This window comes from Lathyrus oleraceus, chromosome 5 (assembly GCF_024323335.1).
Source record: "Lathyrus oleraceus cultivar Zhongwan6 chromosome 5, CAAS_Psat_ZW6_1.0, whole genome shotgun sequence".
NCBI classification, from domain to species: domain Eukaryota; kingdom Viridiplantae; phylum Streptophyta; class Magnoliopsida; order Fabales; family Fabaceae; genus Lathyrus; species Lathyrus oleraceus.
The window spans coordinates 59,440,034-59,444,719 of record NC_066583.1 but is presented as its reverse complement, the minus strand read 5'-3'; the positions used below and the strand labels follow the sequence as shown (position 1 = coordinate 59,444,719).

General features: G+C 39.8%; 1 non-coding gene across 1 annotated transcript; it reads left to right on the top strand.

The window, feature by feature from the left end:
- Positions 1-3,579: 3,579 nt before the first annotated feature.
- Positions 3,580-3,686, top strand: LOC127089498 (small nucleolar RNA R71). Its single transcript, XR_007791084.1, has one exon. It is a non-coding gene; the product is annotated as a small nucleolar RNA R71 (small nucleolar RNA).
- The last annotated feature ends 1,000 nt before the right edge of the window (positions 3,687-4,686 follow it).

Genomic DNA, 4,686 nt, shown 5'->3' with positions numbered 1-4,686 from the left:
TGACATTGCCCTGGACAATGCTGCTAATTCCTTCTGAATCTTAAAGTCAGTAGGAATTATGAAGGTGATGTGTCAAATTCTGATAAATCAGAATAAGCCTGATGGCTACAGCTGTGTGGTACAGGGGGAGTAACCATATGCTGAAGTGTGGGAATTTGACTGTATCAGTGCTAGATGTCAAGTCTCTACTGGAGGTATGACAGGAACCTTGGGAAATGTTGAATACTGGCAGAATGCAGGAAAAAGCCACGTGGAATGTTAAGACATCGCGTGCAACGTGTCTGACTGCATATATGGAATAGTCTCCATGCACTAGAACTGCTGTTTTGAAAAAGAAACAGTCAAGAGCTGTAAAAGGTATTCAAAGATAGTCTGAGATTTTGTTGGTGATTCCCTGACTGTTTCTCAACAAACATTAATGAATCTTGACCAAGCATTAATTCCTACCGTTAATTCCTAAGCATGGGCTGGACTATTTAAAGGATGAAATAGCCCTCTTCTCCTCACAAGAGAAACACTTCATTCCCTCAGAATCATGGGGTATGTTAAGGTTTGGGCAAGCTGCGCCTGGATCTGGTTTTGTGAGGGGTTCCTTTACAAATGTTTAGCTAAAAAGGGGGAGAGAAATATAGTCCTGAGGTGGAGAATGTACCAGAAGCAAGCCAACTGTGGGTTTGGTAGCAAACAGAAGTTGGGGTCAGGCACAAAATCCACCAACTGGGTTTACCACTTGTGTCTTGTGATCTGAGTTAAGAAGACAGTTGTGCCTTGTGATCTGAGTTACATTGTCTATGTACTCAGCATTACATATTCTTCAGGAAGCTCTCCTGTTGAAGGGAAGGGTTCTGGTACAACTGAGTCTTGTTCCTCTTCTTCCCCATGTACACCAACATAGGTGTTTGTGGTGGTGGAGAGAATGACAGAGGCTTATTTGTTTTAGCTAAAATTTGCCAAAGGGGGAGATTGTTAATACCTTAGGATTGGAATTAATTTTAGTAAAACAAATAATGTAATCACCTCTGTTGTTTTAATATGTTGGGTTGGAGAAATTCAACATCTGGACCAACATGTCTTGTACGATGTCACGACATCAGGACTGTGACATCGTACATGTGTAGAAAATTGAATTAATTAATTAAGTATATATTCTGGGATTAGCAAGGATATTTGGTGAATATCCTAACTCCCATGTGGAGGTCTTGAAGACTCAATCAGAAGATATATAGGCTCAAAGTAAGGAGATATATATGGAGAGATTTTAGGATTGAAGACCTTGTTTGTAGCAGAATTTTTCTGCTGAAGTTGTAACAGCAAAGAACAAGTTTGCTGCGATTTCTAAAGGCCCAAATCCAGTTGGGTGATTAGGTTATAAATAGCTAAATGTAACCTAGTTTTTGTAAGCCTCTTAGAATGAAAATTTAGGGGTGTGTGTGAGGTAAACCTCCCAACTTGTGGGAAGGTTACCATATGTTTCTCAGTGGTAAAAGCTGAGAGTTTTTGTAACTCAAAGCCTGTAGGCAAGAGTGATTTTGTTCTTGAATGAAGCTGTGAAGCAAGTTCAAGGTGTGTTAACATTACATTGTATTTGTAGTGATAGGAAAGGAAACTGGAGTTTTCTATCTAGGAGTTCCTAGGTATAGATTGCATTGGGTAGGGATTAAGTGAAGAGTTGTAAACGGGTGAGTTTAACTCTGAATTAATACTGCTAATAGTGGATCTTCTTCCTGGCTTGGTAGCCCCCAGATGTAGGTCATGTTGGACTGAACTGGGTTAACAATTTCCTGTGTTTGTTTTCCTTCTGCATGTGTTTTTGTTACTGTCATAACTCAGCTGGTATTCCAGTCAGCTTACCAAGATGATTACAGACCTGGTATATAGCCTTCTGTTTGAATGTCAATCAGAATGTTGTAACATTCATCAGTGACAGTGTATACTGAACAATAAGCATGTTAGGTTCTGTTCAGTATTTATTTAAGTCTGTTCTCTTCCAGGATAACAGACCTGGCCGAAGGATCATTGTGAGACTGTTAAATTGGATGTTTGGACAGTTGATACTGATGGTTGATACTGAATTAGAGACTAGTTGGTCTTTTACAGTACTGCAAACTTAGCACAGCATGGTTCCAGGAACATAACAGAATCAACATATGTTCTGACTGTCGAACTGAATGTTGTGACATTCATTCTCAACAGCATGTGCTAAAGTGTAGGATGATTGGTTTTTCTGTTTAGGTATTTTTCTCAGGCTATTCTTCAGGGATTCAACAGCTGAGCTAAAATCCAGGAAACCAACTACTAACCTACAATTAATGAACCTAACAAATAACCTAGTTGTTAGCAATCTAATAAGTGGAAATTAGATTAAAGTGTTCAACCTTTAATTCAGGAAATACAAGTAAAAGACAAACACACAGGAACAATGTAACAGATGATGTCCAAAATCAACAGTAAGACATCATGCTGATAACAGTGTAAGAAAACAACAGAAGTGAGTGCTAGGATTGATCTCTGTTGAGTCTTTCTCCCTGATGCACAGAACCAGGTGTTAATCCATTCTAGGGTGATATAGAATGAGATGTTGTGACATCTGTGAACGTGTGCATATTAGTACAGTGGTTAATAACTATCTTGCTGTATTAGTTACAATGTTGGATCAGATGTCATGACTTGGAGTAGAACATCTGAATTCTGACTACACCAGAATTTCAAGTTTTGGACTCGCTCATTGCTGGGTTATGAGGCCCTTCATGAGTAGTCCCACTTTGCAATGAGATAGCGTTAGCTTGCCCTCGAGGGTTCAGTTGAGGTTGTCCAGGGAATTGTCCTTTAGGTGTAGTTTGTGGGGCTTGGTTTTGTGCTACCTGTGAGATCTGGGTTTCAAGCATCTTGTTGTGAGTGATTATCTGATCAACCTTGGTCCCTAATTGCGTTATCAGTTCGTTTACGTGAATGTTCTGGTTTAGGAATTCTTTATTTTGCTGAGTCTAGCCTGATATAAAGCTCTCCATGATCTTTTCAAGCTTAGGCTTATGGGGCACAACTTGCATAGGTTGATTTGGTTTTTGGGCTTGATAACCTTGTGGTCTCTGAGGTGCATAATTTTGGATAGGGTTATGGTTTTTATAGGAAAAATTCGGGTGATTCTTCCATCCAGGGTTGTAGGTGTTTGAAAATGGGTTACCTTGGTTGTCATTCACTTGGTCGGTGTTTAGGTCATTCAAAAGGTTACACTCCTCCAATTCATGTCCTTTAGATCCATAAAGTTCACACTCTGTATGGACTACCGCTGCGGTGTTAGTGTTTGTAGACATATGTTCAACCTTAAGGGCTAAAGCGTCCATTTTAGCCTGCATCATGTCCATAGAGCTTATCTCATGTATTCCGCCTTGGGTCTCCTTTTTCTCTATTGATGCTCGTTAAGTTCCCCATTGGTAATGGTTTTGGCCCATATCCTCAATTAGGTCACAAGCTTCAGGGTAAGGTTTGTTCATCAGCGCGCGACCTGCGGCAGCATCGACGCTCATCTTTGTGTTATAATGGAGTCCATTGTAGAAGGTATGAACGATCAACCATTGTTCTAGGCCATGGCGTGGACATACTCTTAATAGCTCTTTGTATCTCCCCCAAACTTCAAAGAGTGATTCTCCTTGGTTTTGAGTAAATCTAGTTATTTGGTTTCGAAGAACAGCAGTCTTACTAGGGGGAAAATATCTAGCAAGGAATACTCGCCTAAGGTCTTCCCAGGTAGTTATTGAATTAGCTGGAAGTGAATTCAACCATGAACGTGCTCTATCCCTAAGGGAGAAAGGAAATAATCTCAAACGGATTGCATCTGGTGAAGCACCGTTGGATTTAAAGGTGTCGGCCAGTAGGATAAAGACTTTTAAATGTTGATTTGGGTTCTCAGTAGTGAGACCCGCGAATTGGTTTTGTTGCACTAATTGCAGCAAATATGGTTTTAGTTCGAAATTGTTGGCAGGAATGAGGGGGTTTACTATACTCGAACTAGGTTCCTCGTCTGAGGGTTGGGAAAATTCCTTAAGAGGTCTTCGGTCGCGATTCTCGGCCATAGCTTTCTTAATTCGGATGAGTAAGAGACGTGTACGAGTGTAACGTTCGGGTTCTGCTAAAGGATCTACTAAATTTCCGGTACTACGGGTTCTTCACATTTACCATCTAATAATGCCTTAGTCTAGACGGTGTAACAACAGGGTACGAAATTTGACGAAGTTGGTCCCCGGCAACGGCGCCAAAAACTTGATCGCTGTGTTCGCAAGTGCACGAATCGCGTTAGAGTAATATAAAAGAATATCGATCCCACATAGACCAAATCGTCAATCTATCGATTACTATCGTTACAATGTTTATCTAAGGCGGTATAAAAGAGATATTGATGTTACAAAATAACAGTAAATAAAGAAAATAAATACAGTGCAGGTAAAGACAGGTTTGAATGTATTTCACGTCAGTTAAGTGATGTTTTGATTGTCTAAATAGAACTACTTATGAGGCAATATTTTCTACTCTTGAAAAGAATCCATTTAACGGGAACAGTCGCTTTCGCGTATTCAGAACCGAGTTTACCCTTAAATTAAGGTCTTTTATTGTCACTTATAAAAGGTGCGCAGAACGCTAAAGTAGTAAACTTATTTTTAAGAAATAAGACTCGTAAACTTAGTTGAAAAG